This window comes from Pseudorca crassidens, chromosome 2 (assembly GCF_039906515.1).
Source record: "Pseudorca crassidens isolate mPseCra1 chromosome 2, mPseCra1.hap1, whole genome shotgun sequence".
Taxonomy (NCBI): domain Eukaryota; kingdom Metazoa; phylum Chordata; class Mammalia; order Artiodactyla; family Delphinidae; genus Pseudorca; species Pseudorca crassidens.
Window position 1 is genome coordinate 7,118,418 of NC_090297.1, and position 15,132 is coordinate 7,133,549.

Here is a 15,132-nt window from a genome sequence, read left to right on the forward strand (position 1 = left end):
CTTGATCAATAAGCATTTTATAACTATTTTATAACTGCCCTCAGCTCTTCCTCTTTGCTCTGATCACCGTGGTGCTTTTCTTCCCTCCAGCCCTGGGGTGCACGCTGCCCCCTCCCCCTTTTCTGGCCTCAGAGCCCCTTTCTGCTCCATCTTTCCCTGTTCTCTCTGCCCACATCCCACCCCGAACCGCTTCGCCACTTCACACCCATCCCCGCCTCCCTCTCCCCCTCCCACCTCCTCCACACCTGCTGCCTCTTTCCATGACCTCCTCCCCCTCCCCTCTGACGGCTGACCATCCTTGCCACCTAATCAGACCAAGCTAGCTCCCTGGAACCCGGCCAAAATTTCAGCCCAAGAGAGTCCTCTCCTTGGAGCAGTCTCTCCGCAGACGAGGGCTGCGGTGGGGAACGAGGTGATTCCAACGGGAGCGTCAGGAGAGCAGAACCGGGCGTGACCAATGTGAACCGGGCTCAAGGGCCACACCTGTGTCCATCCTGCCGGGAGCTCCAGATGGCTGGGGAACTCTCGTTGGCTCTGCCCTCCCTCTCTCTGGGGCCAGGCGGTCATCCGAGAGGCGCATATTGGGGCAGACTGGGCTGAGGCCTCCTGCCTGTCCTGGAATAGCGCTCCTGCTACACTTGGAGAGATGCCCACGGCCAGGGACAGTGCAAGCACCCAGCCCCTCCTGCAGAGCCGTGAGCCCATCCCAGGCTGATCTGGCCCATGGCAGCTGGGAGGCCCGGCTCTGCCCCCAGCAATCTGCCCAGGACCTTCCTGTGGGCTGCAGGTGGGGATCCGTACCTCGGCTGGGAAAATTCTACCCTGGCCGTGGTGCCCAGGGCACACTCACGTTGGTGGCAGGCATTTGAAATTCACCTGCCCAGGATGGTTCACCTCGTGTGGGGCTGCTTGTCATGAATTCGGCGCCACCAGGTGAGAAACACAAATGCAGTTCACTCTGCTCTGCACTCTGTACAGCACGGCAGCCAGGTTTGGGACCAGACAGACGTGAGTCTGAGGCCCAGCAATGCCTCTTCTTAGCTGTGTGACCCCAGCAAGTTTCTTAACCTCTCTGAGCATCAGCTTCCTCATCTGTAAAATGGCGACTGTCAGAGAACGTACCTCTAGGATTTGGAAAGTGAAATCAGCTCGTACTTCTAAAGCCAGGCACAGGGTGGGCACTCAAACGTCTCCTCGGAAAGAAGTAGCAGTAGATGCTGTCATTGATATTATTTCTCAGCTCGGAGTATAGGAAATGAGGCGTTGTCCCAGACGCCCAGGTGGGGACAGCAGCCTCAGAGCCCCAAGCCAGGACCAAACGGTGGAATTTGAGCACGAGGCCTGACCCAGGCTTTCCCCATCTTTGCAACCTGGAGCCCACCCTCTCCCACACCCCAGAGACAGAAAGGGAGAATGAGTCCGTACCGGGTTTGTTTCCACTCGCTCTCAAAGGAACAGCAGGCCAAGCTCTGCTGGGCTGCCCATTTGCTTTCGTCAGCATTGCTGCTCTATCAGGCTGTTGTCACTGGATGAAGGATCGCGGTAACCCTGCTGGTTTCCAGGGCTTGCGGGGGAGATAACACCCGACTTCCGCTCGGCTTCTCCCTCTTCCAAGAGGGCTGTTTCCTTCCGTCCTTCATCCTTTTCTTCTCCAAGAGGTCCCAGGTGGTAAACGGGTGGGTGGATAGACATCACAGTACAGGTGGAAGCAGGAACCGGTTGCTGTGAGAGATAGAACCATCCTCCTAGTTTCACCTTCTTTTCCTATGTGAGCCTTTGCCCGGCAGAATTAGGTATGAGAAAACCACTCCCATCCACCACATACACGCACCCCAATTTTAAAAAAATTTTTAACATCTTCATTGAGATATAATTTACTTACAATAAGCTGTACCCACTTAAAGTGTACAGTTCAATGAGTTTCAGCAGATGAATACGCCTGTGAAACTACCACCACAATCAAGATAAAATCCAACTCTATTTAACTGGCTATGGGTGGCCCATCTGTATTATTCACGGCATTTTTAGTGGCAGATGGCAGGAACTCAACTCACACTGCCTAGGCAAAGAAAGGGGAATACTGATTTGTGTAACTGGAACATTCAGGAATATATCAGCTTCGGGTATGACTGGATTCAGGAGTTCAAGTGACATCATGAGTGTCCCTTTGCTCACTTGCTTTGTCTCTAAGAAACTCTCTCCCTGTGGCTGACAAGGTGGCTGCTGAAAGCCCCAGAATAACATACTATATCTCTTTATCAGTGCCAAGGGAAAGAAATGGTCTTCTCTGATAGCCCTAAGAACTCTGATACAGCACCTCTGGGTCACGTGCCCATCCCCAGATGGGGCAGAATCAGCACCACTGATGTGCTGTGAAGGTTCAGTGATGACATGTTTGTAGCTTGAAACTGGCCATGGTGGGAGCACAGGCAGACCTCAGAGATCCTGCGGGTTCGGTTCCAGACCACTGCAATAAAGCAAATATCACACTTAAGTGGGTCACGTGATTTTTCAGTTCCTCAGTACATGTAAAAATTATGTTTACACATAATTTTTATATAATTATGTGGTCTATTATAGACTACTTAATTATGTAGTCTATTACGTGTGCGATAGCATTATGTCTTTAAAAACAATGTACAAAGCTTAATTTCAAAATATTTTATTCCCAAAAAATGTTAACCATCTTCTGACAACGCCAGGTTGCCACAAAACTTCAATTTGTAAAAAACACAGTATCTGTGGAGTGCCATAAGGCAAAGCACAATAGAACGACGTGTGCCTGTATTTACACCAGGGAAATTGGCAAACGCTAGAAATCAGGGCTTCCGCACTCCACCCCCCCTAGAGCCAGCTGTTGAACACAAACACACCACAGGAGTCGGCCTACCTAAACCAATGAAACAGATTCTCCTGAGGAAAGACACATTCTGTTACCGAAAGAGGGGAAGTAGAGGGGGGTCAGACAGAAACAACAGAAGAACTCCACTTGGTTCACGCAGAGCTGCCTAGAGCAGATTTCAGAAGGGAATCTTCCAGGGTTTCCTCCCACCCAAAACCCTCGTGAGAACGCTGACCAGGCCAAGGCCGGACCTGCCACAGAAACAGTCCAGCCAACGTGCAGGAGAAGTGTCCAGGCTCTGTTCCCCAGCCTCCACCTCCCCCCACCACTGCCAGTCACGGAAAATTCAGGAACTTTCTGAGCCCGCCACTTTCTGCAAAGCCATACCAGCAACCAGAACCATGATTTTCAGCTTGTTCAGCTCTTTTAAAACAACTCTTTCAAAGCAGCCCAGAAATGGGGGCTGTGGCTTGATTTGAGGTTAAACAAATAAGTGTCATTCATCCAGCGACACTCTAGGAATGAGAGGTTTCTTAAGGCAAATTCCCCAGCTACGTGCTCCAGAAAAACTACTGCCCCCAATTACTGGGTTCTAGTCCACTGTTCTCCATTTCTGAAGATATCTGGGTTGCTTCTGGTTGCGCTCTGCACAGAGCATTTGGACTGAGGGCACACAGCCTCTAGGCTGTGTCAGCCTCCCACCCAGTGCCCACAGGACCCTGGAGCTCTGGGGTATTTCTTGGCCTGCTGGCAGATGACTCCCCTGCAGCCAAGGGAGCCAGGCCAGACTGCTGCTATCTGAAGCAGACCACTTTTCTTCCCATGTTTTGAGGGTAGGCAAGAATGAGAAAAAGGAAGAAGAGAAAAAAAAAACCCAACAACCACATTCTCAGACAAATAAAACTCAGCTCTACCAGACAGGAGAGCTGAGCTTCTCAGCACATAGGGTGCAGGAGCAACTCAACAGAGAAATTTTCCTTTTCTCTCTGAGAGATATCAGTCTTTGGGCCCCTGCTGGAAACCTGGGCCAAGAGTTTTCAGCTCTCCCTACTCTACGCACGAAGTACCTGGCAGCAGAATCAATGGTGCTCCCCAAGTATGCCATTTGCTCCCCTGCCTTTCCCAGCTGTGCCGTGTGACTCGTTTGGGCTGATGAAATTGAGCAGAAGGGATGCATGTCATTGCAGGCTGAAACAGTAAAAAGCCCAGGCCGTGATCGCTAGTCTCTCTTTCCTGGCCACTCTGACCATGGAAGCCAAGTGTTCCGGATAGTGCGGCTATAAGATGACGGAGATTCCACCCGCCTGGGTCCCTGAGTGAGTCTGTGGAGCAGAGCTGCCTGCTGATCTGCTGGGATGTACAGCGTGAGCAAAACCCTTGCTGTGTTCAGCCACTGAGACCCAGGGTTGGTTTGTTATTGCAGCATTACCTGGCATGGCCTGACTGATTCAAGCTCTGGTGTACTTTGCCATGTTGTCACTGGGAGAGCCCAGCATGCAAGAGGTGGAAAACCACACTTCCTCCCTTTCTGGCCAACAGCCTTCACCCAAAGCATTGCTTATATTCAGGGGCCCACGGTTCCCTGTCTCACCAAAGATTTAAGGAACTTCTCTGAGGCTTGGGCCTGTGCCTTCCTTTGAATTTCTTTGCAGCACTTGGTTGAACACAAGCATAGAAATGGTCATCTCTCACATTCTCTCATTGAACAGGAAATGAAGCACTGTCACTGGTGATCCCCCATGAGGAAGGTGGGATTGCCTTACTTCCTATGTTAAAGATGAGAACATTGAAGCTCAGAGGGAGTTAATGTCCTCCTGAGGTTGCACAGCTAATTAAGGAACTTGAACCTAGGTCTGTGCCTGTCATCACAACACTGGTATTTCTCAAAATGTAGCTCATAGACTCCGAGGTGGGGCCTGGGAATCTGCATTCTCAGAGCCCAGCATGCTAACCATTACACCATGGAACTGCACAGGAATCTGCATTTTCAAAGCTCCTCGGGCAATAATGATGCTCGCTAAGTCTGAGAACATTTACACCACCTGCTTCCGTCAGACAAAGCCACCACCAGAGCGGTAGGGTTTGAGGGGTGCAGCAAAGGACCACCTCTCCAACTAAAACAACATAATGTCTCCCCTGCCAGACAGCTCGTGAAATTCTCCCCAAAGAGCCCTTTCTTTGGGTTCAAATACAAGTTGTCCTAGAAACACGTGAGGCTTTCTCGTGAATTAAGTCAGATCATCCCCAGCTAGGAACAACCGTCTGTAAGACGTCACTCTGCAAGGGAAGTTTCTGCAGGGAAACAAGACCTTGCTCTGAAAGCGTGCATCCAGCTGGAGGCTGCAGACGGGGATGTCCTGGACTACAGGAAGAGGCTGAGCCTCATGGGGTTGGGGGTGGGAGGAGGACTCCAAGGAGAAGAAAGAAATGCAACTGCAGGAGGTGGTTAAACCCTCACACAGGAGAAAGAGTCAGAAAGAACTGGAGTAAAGCCTCAGCCTTACTATTTACTACCTGGGTGAACTTGCAAAAGTTACTTCATCTCTCTGAGCTTCAGTTTTCTCATCTGTGAAATGGAACTACTCACAGAACCTACCCGTAGTTAGGCTGCTGTAAGAATCAAATGCATTTGCACATCCATAACAGTTATTGTTTATCCATCCCTTACCATCTGCCAGCAGCCGTTCTAAGTGATTCACATATATTAACTCACTTAAACATCACAACTATCCTATGATATGGTTATTGCTTTACCCATTTTATAAATGAGGCAACAGAGGCACAGAGACGTGAAGTAACTTGCCCAAGGCTGCAGAGCTCATAAGTGTCAGAGTCAACATCTGAACCTAGTTGGTCAGACTTCAGAAGCAATGACCCTGGGGACTTGCCTGGTGGTTCAGTGGTTAAGACTCTGAGCTTTCAATGCAGGGGGTGAGGGTTCAATCCCTGGTCGGGGAACTAAGATCCCAAATGCTGTGTGGTGCGGCCAAAAAAAACCCCAAAGAGGCAATGACACTAATGGCTACATTCAGGGTGTAAGTGGAAGCCTTATCTCAAAGGGAAGGATGCCACTGGAGGAGGGCTGGAGTGGAGTCTGTTGAAGGCTGGAGTCCCTGTTGCTCATGTCCAAATGCAGTCTGAATGGCAGCCACAATTATCAACACAAATACCAGCGCTCTTGCTCTGCCTCCAAGCCAGGCAGTGTCCTGGGAACAATGTTTTGGTTGTTGTTTTATCTCTTTTGCCTTTTTAGTGCATCCCCTTAAATAAACTGCAGTGTTGCAAGTAGAAAAGGGAACCAGCATGTCTTGAGCAGTTACTACAGGCAACATTCCATATCAGGCAACTCCATGTGTCTCATTGGGCCTCACAATTTCATGAAACAGATATTACTGTCTCCATTTTACGGATGAGGAAAGTGGGCCTAGAGAGGTTAAATGACTTGCAGCAAAGCGGTAGCACGGTGCTGCTTCAAACCCTTGTCTGTTGACTCCAGAGCCACTTATGAGAAGTGATGGCAAGCCAGGGCTTTTAGATCCAACCCCCGAAGATGAAGCTCCCTGTTCCTCACCCATTCCTCCACGTGCTGAGTGCTTCTGAATGGCTGCTCTAGGCCAGGCACCAGCTTAGTGACCGTGGCAACCCGGCTTCGGCTTCATTCTATTCAGCAGGGATGCAGGTCTATCTTAATAGTATATTTGGAGAGATTTCTATTGTCCCCGGGATCTGTGAGGGCCGACCACCAGCCCAGGGGCTGCTTCGCGGGGCTAGGGGGACTCAGCCTCCTCCTGGGAGAATCCAGGCTCTGGGTGTTTCAGGAAATGTCTGACCTGCCAGGTTTCCGTGTGACTGATCAGTTAGAGCTGAGGAAGGGGGGTCGGCGGCCGGGAGGGGAGGTTTCCCGTCAGCCCAGCTTTTGTCTCGCACATGAGCCCGAGACAGACAAACCACAACCACAGACTCGACCAGCTGTGGAAGCATTGAACAGGAAACCCAGAACATCTGGTGCCCCACTTCCTCTGAAGGCTGTGCAAGTCTGGGTGGGTGTGTGTGTGTGTGTGTGTGTGTCCCTGCCCGTGTGCACGTCTGTTTTCTCTCCCTCTGTCGTTTAGTGGGATGGGGATGCAGACAGGGTTGGAAACCACAGGCCTTGTGGTGACAAGGGAGCCTGACACCCGCTCCCCAACCCTTACGGTGCCTCAACCCTCCTCAGACAGTGACCCAGGATCTGACCCACCCTCACAGGCCACCCTCCAACACCTAGCTTCAAGTCACCACGCACTTCAAGAAAAGGATTTTTTTTTTCCTTTAGGATTTGGGTGGTTTTAGTGGAATTTGTTTGGGGATGAGGTGGGAGGGCTCTGCTTAAATCTAATTTGGCCTCAGCACACAGACTCACAGAAAGCAGCGTCTGGATGAAGGTTGTTTTTAAAACAATTTGAGGAGAACCTGTGGATGACCTCTGAGGCTGTGTGCCGGTCAGGGGGCTGTTTTCCCACTAGTCGTGTTGTCCTCTGTGTAAGGCCTGAGAAAGACAGGCACTGAGAGGGGAAGAAATGTAAGGAAGTGGAAAGAATACCCCCCCACCCCCCAACCAGGGCACGAAGTTTAACTCTCACGTCTGTCATCTTTAGGAGGTAGGGTTGTGCTCATTTTTACAAATCATGAAATTGAGGTGCAGATGGAGTTCAGAACTCACCCAAGATCATTCAGCAAGAAAGGAGCAGGGCCAAACATCAAGACCAAACCTGACTCCTGGCTGCACCATATCTCCTGGATCTCACTTCATTCTTTCAATGAACAGTAATCATGCCCCACACACAACTGGTGTTCAATGAACGTTTCTTGAATGAATCAACGAAATGAGCTGTCATGGATGGCAGGGGCTGGCCTCATCACTGTGTCCCCAGGGCTCAGCACCAGTGGGTGCTTCCTAAGTTCCAGAACAGTGACACTTCATTTACCTGGAGGTCATTTACTTAGCCAGGTCAACTGCTTGGATCCTGGCTAAAAGTCTGAACGAAGGTAAAAGGAACCACAAGCTGTCCACAGAAGTCGCAAATCCTTAAAAGTTCAAATACTTGGCTCGGAGACCTTCTCAGGCCCTCAGTCGGAGTCTGGTTACCCTTTCTTTACAACTCGTGCTAATAAGTTTGCTTGCTGACCTTACAAGTGTTGGCTGAAAAGCTTCCTGCTAGAGGAAGCTTGCTGGCAACACAATCTGGGAATTCAACTAGCATTTTCAGACTAGTAGGTGGCATTATGGATGGAACAACGCACCAGGAGAGGTAACAGGCGAGACAAACTGCCCGATTCTCCGATATCTGCTAGCTTTGAGAAAGCCAGTTGGAACTATAGCATCTCTGACGATTTCTCTGGCCAAAATTAAAGGAACAGCAGCGAGAGCACGCAGACCTCAACTGTGCTCGCTCACGACTTGGTGTTTAAGAGCTACACATGCGCCAACCTGAGATGACACATGTGCAGTGTCCGAGGCCGTGCTCGTTTTCGTCGGCAGAGCCCACTTCTGAGCTGGGACTGACGTCATGCAAAGCGCCGCGGGGGGCATGACGTCATCCGAGTGCGCCTCCCACGGTGCCGAAGCCCCCGGGCTCCTACTAAGGTGTTGCTGTGGAGACGGGGCGCCGAGCCCCACTCCCGAGACGGGATTGGAGGAGAGCTGGTCATCTGACGTTGGTGAGGTTTCGAAAGCGCGCGGGAGGCGCTGTGGGGCGCTCTCTGCGCGGTTCTCCTGGCAAGTCAGATACTTTCCCTCAGTTCTGCCCGGCAATTTCCGGGAACGCCCCGCCCCCGCCAAATTAGAGTCAGAGCCCAAAATTCAATTTGAGGGGCTTCTTGACTTACGGTAGTAAATTTCGGATGTACCTCTTGTCCAAGTAAAGTACAAATTCAAAGTGCCCGAGACCCTATTCTGCGTGGGGCAGGAGGCCCCGTTAAGGCTTAAGTTTATCACTTAAACAGCGTAGGGATGGGAAGAAGAGTCTGGACCAGAAGACTTAGTCCTAGGGGCAACCTAACCTTTTTTTAAAATAAATTTATTTATTTACTTATTTTTGGCTGCGTTGGGTCGTCGTTGCTGCACGTGGGCTTTTTCTAGTTGCAACGAGCAGGGCCTACTCATTATTGTGGCTTCTCTTGTTGCGGAGCACGGGCTCTAGGTGCGCGGGCTTCAGTAGTTGTGGTGCGTGGGCTCAGTACTTGTGGCTCGCGGGCTCTAGAGCGCAGGCTCAGTAGTTGTGGTGCACGGGCTTGGTTGCTCTGCGGTATGTGGGATCTTCCCGGACCAGGGCTTGAACCCGTGTCCCCTGCATTGGCAGGCGGATTCTTAACGACTGCACCACCAGGGAAGTCCCAACCTAAACTGTTTGAGTCTCAATTTCTTCTCCGTGAGATCTTTCCCATAAGCATATAAATATATTATTTCTTCCTTCCTAAGAAATCCTTTCCTTGACTCCATTTCTCCCTCCAGTTCACACCTCATCTCTCTCTCCTTTCTCTGAATACCAGAGCTCCTTGAAAGAGTGCCTACAGTCACAGTCTCCAGCTCTCCCCAGGCTTTGTCGAACCCTTTTCCTGCATACTCACTTTCTTCCCCATCTTCTTCTCACCTGCTCTGTCAGCAACGTTTGAAACAGTTTATCACCTCTCCTCTGAGAAACACTCTCTTCACTTGCCTTGCAGGACTGCACACTCTTGATTTTCTTCCTTGTACTTCTCAGTCTCAATTTATGGTTCCTCCTCATTCCCCTGACCTTTCAATGTAACAGTACCCCCAGGACTGGCTCCTTGGATTTCTCTCTCTTTTCACTTAATATATCTTGGTGACCTCATGTAGTTTCATGACTTTAAAGACCATCTATATGCTGACGAGAGCCTCTCCCCTGAATCTCAATACCTGAGTTTACAACTACCTATTTGGCATCAAAACTTGGATGCCTAGTCAACTGCTCAAACTCATCATGTCCAAACAGGATTCCTGAGCTTCTCTGCCAAAAGATGCTTCACCCGTGCTCTTCCTTATCTCAGAGAATGGAACCTCTGTCCTTCTAGCTTCTCAGCCTCCAAACCTTGTGTTCTTCATCCCGCATCCAATCTGTCAGCAAATCCTATTGCCTTTTTCTTTAAAATATACCCAGAATCCTACCTCCACGGACACCACCTTAGACCCAGCCCCTCATCTCTCACGGATTATTGTAAATGGGTTGTTGTAATTGCCTCCAAACGGTTCTCCCAGATTCTACCTTTACCCCTCTCTTCCTCAGTCGATGTTCACATAATGACAGCCTGAGTAATTCTGTTAAAAGTCATAACATGTGGCTCCTTTTGAGCAAAACCTTCCAAAGACACCCCTCTCACCCAAGTAGAAGGCAACGTTCAATCATGGCCAGGAGTGTCCTCCACCACCCGGCGCCTGGCAGCTTGCTGAGCCACCGCTCCTAACTTCAGCTCCCCCACTGCCTCTACTGCAGCCACGTAGGTCATTTTGCCAGGCTTCCTTATGCCTCCAGGACACTGGACTTGCTTTTACCTCTGCATGGAGCTTGTCCTCAAATAGCCCCAAGGCTCCCCCTCTCAATGTACACTCAGACATTCCTTGCTCAGAAAGGCCTTCTCTAACCTCTGATTTTAAGTTACACATCTGCCTCCGTAATCCCACATTCCCATTGGGCTTCATGGCATTTATCACCTCCTAATATACTATGAAACTTACTTCTTTATCTTATGTGACATCCCTCTCCACATGAAGGCAATGATTTTGTTTTGTCATGGCTGCATCCCAAGTTCCTAGACAGAGACCAGCAAGTGATAGGTGCTCAAGAAGCAGCTGCTGGGTGAATGGATGCATTTCAAGATCAGAGGGTTCAGTACTGGTTTCAAGCCAGAGCTTTAGGGGCTTGTGTTCCAGTCCTCCTTTGCCACTTAGCTGCTTTGAGGCCTTTAGGAAGTTTAACTGAATCTCAAGTTCCTCATTTTTTAAAATTAATTTATTTATTTGTTTATTTATTTATTTTTGGCTGCATTGGGTCTTCAGTGCTGCATGCGGGCTTTTCTCTAGTTGCGGAGAGTGGGGGTTGCTCTTTCTTGTGGTGTGTGGGCTTCTCATTGTGGTGGCTTCTCTTGTTGCAGAGCACGGGCTCTAGGCTCACGGACTTCAGTAGTTGTGGCACGTGGGCTCAGTAGTTGTGGCACACGGGCTTAGTTGCTCTGTGGCATGTGGGATCTTCCCAGACCAGGGCTTGAACCCATGTCCCCTGCATTGGCAGGCGGATTCTTAACCACTTCCACAGGGAAGTCCTCGATTTCCTCATTTTCAATGTCAGTGAAATAATACTTCTTTCATTCAACAATATGGAACCCCCCTCATGTGACCAGCAAGCACTGTGCTGGTTGCTGGAGACTCTACAGAGAACCTAAATGCACATTTCCTCACTGCTCTGGAGTCTAGAGCCTGAGGAGGGGATACAGATAATATCCCTGTAGTCCTCCAAGTAAGTGACTATTTGCAAACTGTGATAAGTGTGACAGAGGAAAAGCAATATAGTGCTGAAGGGGGAGGGGTGGGGAGAATCTCTCCAGGGGAGTGACTTCTTAAGTATTAGTCAGCTTGGGCTGCCGCAACAAATACCACAGGCCAGGTGGCTTAAAAACAGCAAACATTTATTTTCTCACAGTTCTGGAGGCTGGAAGTCCAAAATCAAGGTGCTGGCAGGGTTGGTTCCCCCGAGGCCTCTCTCCTTGGCTTGCAGGAGGCTGCCTTCTCCCTGCGTCCTCACATGGTCTTTCCTCTGTGCACTTGCAACGCTGGTGTCTCTTCAGATGGTTCTAATCTCTTCTTATAAAGACTCCAGCCAGATCGGCTTTGGGCCCACACTAATGGCCTCATTTTAACATACTTACCTCATTAGAGGCTCTATCTCCAAATGCAGTAACATTCTGAGGTCCTGGAGTTAGAACTTCAACATATGATGGGGCGGGGGGCACCGTTTAGCTCATGGCATTAATTAAGATCCAAAGGATGTTGGGCTTCCCTGGTGGCACAGTGGTTAAGAATCCTCCTGCCAATGCAGAGGACACGGCTCCAAGCCCTGGTCCAGGAAGATCCCACATGCCGCGGAGCAACTAAGCCCATGCGCCACAACTACTGAGCCTGCGCTCTAGAGCCCGCAAGCCACAACTACTGAAGCCTGTGCACCTAGAGCCCGTGCTCCACAACAAGAGAGCCACCACCATGAGAAGCCCGTGCACTGCAAAGAAGAGCAGCCCCCGCTCACCGCAACTAGAGAAAGCCCACGTGCAGCAATGAAGACCCAACGCAGCCAAAAATAAAATGAATAAATTAAAAAATAAAAAAAGGATGCATAGGAAGGAGAGATGGGACAAGGGGAACCCCAGGGAGAAGGAAGAATATGCACAGAAATCCCATGGCTGGAAGGAGTGTGACAGCTTGGAAGAAATGACAGCCCCATGTGGCCTGAGCTCAGGGTGAGGGGTCTTGGTACGAGATACGCTGGGGTTTGGGGGGAGCAGCCCACACAGAGCCCTGGAGGCCACCTAGGCCTGTGGTTGGTGATGTGGTAGGTGTCGTCTTATGAAAAGATTCCTCTGACCACGGTGGGTGGAGGGAGGCTGTCCCCAGCTCCAGGGTTGTGGTGTGCTGAGGGCTACCTGATAGGTTACACGGTGAGTGTCGCACTCAAGCGCTCAATAAAGGGTTAACTGTGAGTGTTTTTAATAATGCCCCCCCGACACAGTTGATGGGGAGACTGATGAAAAAGAGACCAGGCAGGGGCTTAATAAACTGAAGTGACAAACACACAAGCACAGTAAGGAGAAGCATGAAGAAGGACGGAGCCTCCACATTTGGGGGCTCTGGATATAATACAGCTTAGACAGATGTGATTTATGATTAAAACTGAGAGTTTGAGATGAAACTAACGCAAAAGAGAAAAGGTGTAGATAGAGCAGTTGAATGCTTACCCCTACGTCTGTCTCCTAGAAGCCAAAATACAGTGGAAATGATTTGGTAAGAAGGAGCGCTCGTCTTTTTTATTTTTTTTTCAGGCCCAGCTAAAATCTTCCCTTAGGTTTTACCTTGGGGAAATGGATACACAGCAGGTAGTCCTAAAAGACTTGGAGGGAAGAAGGGGTGGTCATCTCCCATAGGCTCTCAGTAATGATGGGGGAGTGGGCGGTGTTCCCATTTCATTCCTAGAATTCGTATCAGGAAGTGAAACCCGGTGTCACTTCCCTCCCACCTTCAACTTGAGTGGTGAGTCTGCCCTCTGATGACTTAAGGCAGCAAAGACTCATTGCCTCTTTGTGTTGGAGGGAACCAAGATGAGCATTTCATCCCAGTGGCGAAAGAGCAATAACTATCCACTTTGATACTCCGGACAGAGGGCCATCTGCCAGTGATTGGGAATCTACAGGGCAGCGCATCCTAATCTGGGGCAGAATGAACTGTTAGAATCTGCTTTGTAATATTAGGCCACGTCTATGTCTTGTAAGTCTTGGCCTGGCCTTGAGGAGCTACACAGACCATGATCCCTCCTCTTTATAGTGTCAAGTATTTGACAATAGCTGTACGGTCCCCTTCTGAGGCCTCCAAGTCTTCTGTCCCCAAACCGAACACCCCCCTCCCCCCAAAAGTGTTCTTTTCTTAACAGTAATTTTACGAATATCCTCGTACATAAATCTTAACTTAACTGTCTTTGGATACATTTCTATAAGCGAAACTACTGGGGCAAATGGTACGTTTTATAGTTTTTGCTCTGTGTTTCCAGATTACCCTCCAGAAGGGGTGATTTTGTTTGTACCTCTTACAAAAGAGCCTGTTTCCCCACACCCTCGCCACCAAACTGGGGAATTTTCATCCCTTTAAGCACTGCCAATCTGATAGGGGAGAGTGATTATCTCATGCTTGCCTTCATTTGTATTTCTTTGATTACGGGTGAAGTTGGACATGTTTTCCAATCACATCCTATACTTTTGCAATCAAGTTTTGGAGCTGGACGCAGGAGCTTACATGTATTCCAGTTAAATTTTATCTTGCTGGATTCCACCAATCATTCCTTCCTGCTGAGATAATTTGGATCCTGGTTCTGTGATTCCAACATATTGGCCTTCCCACACAGCCTTGTGTTATTTGCATGGTTGATAAGCAGTTATCTTTGGCTTCATCCAAGTTGTTGATAGAATGTTAAAGAGTTTAGGGCCAAGGATAGAACGGCTTGGCAGGTCACTGGAGAAAGCCTTGGGAGGACACTGTCCCATGTGCTGTTAGGATTCTACCTGACCACGCCCAGGAGCCGTGGCCTGTGGGTGGAGCCTTCACCTGGGACAGGGGCCAGGCACAGACTCCAGCCCAGACACTAATCGGCTGTATGGTCTTGAGCAAGTGGTGTCACCTTAAAGGGAGATGTGACACATGATTATCTATTTTCTCTTCAGGCTCTGGAGGCCTTTTTGTCACTATTTTGTCCATAAAGATTTCATGAGAACCTTTCAAACTACAGTCAAAAGTCATCACTCTGGGACTTCCCTGGAGGTCCAGTGGTTAAGACTCCATGCTTTCACTGCAGGGGGCACAGGTTCGATCCCTGGTCAGGGAACTAAGATCCTGCATGCTGCACGGTGCAGCCAAAAAAAAAACGATGTATAGATATAGATAGATATATAGATACAAAGTCATCACTCTATGGCAAAACGCTCAGCAAACTTACTAATCTAATGAAAGACGTTCCTTCGATGGTCAATATTGACCCTTATGCTCGCCCTTTCTAAATGCTGGTCCACCATTCATGTGATTATCTGCTTTAGAATTTTGCCCAGGATCAACACTAAGCTCACTGGCTTTCCATTTATCCAATTCGTAATTTTTTTAAAATTTGGGACATTTGCCTCCATTCTGCATGATTCCTGAAAGGACTCTGAGCATCGGAAGTGTCCCGTGCTCCCTGCAGAGACAGGGCGGTTCTGCCTCCCTGGTTGTTTTCTTTCATATCATGAAGGAACACATCACTGGGATTGTCTCCTCTGCTCCCAGCATGGACAGAGGGTCCAGGGAATCTGAGGAGGGTTAATAAATAACTTGGACAGTATTGACAAGGAAGCAGGTAGAATGGCCCAGTTTGAGGGGAAAGAGGGTCTTTGTGAGGCTGAGGTTTGCCAGCTGTTCTCGTCTTTTGCTGAAGAAACAGCTCCAGTGGGCCTGGGAGAGGGGCCTCTGGTTATCCAGCTCCGGGCGTAATGAAGGAAACAGGCATCAA

The 15,132-nt window shown here is 49.5% G+C and overlaps 1 long non-coding RNA gene across 1 annotated transcript in view; it reads left to right on the forward strand.

Annotated features, from left to right (window-relative positions):
* Nucleotides 1-8,428: 8,428 nt before the first annotated feature.
* The window catches only part of LOC137214965 (uncharacterized), a 34,978-nt gene continuing 28,274 nt past the window's right edge, over nt 8,429-15,132 (forward strand). The window contains exon 1 of the long non-coding RNA XR_010939114.1: nt 8,429-8,539. This is a non-coding gene — a long non-coding RNA (uncharacterized lncRNA). The remainder of the gene's footprint in view (nt 8,540-15,132) is intronic.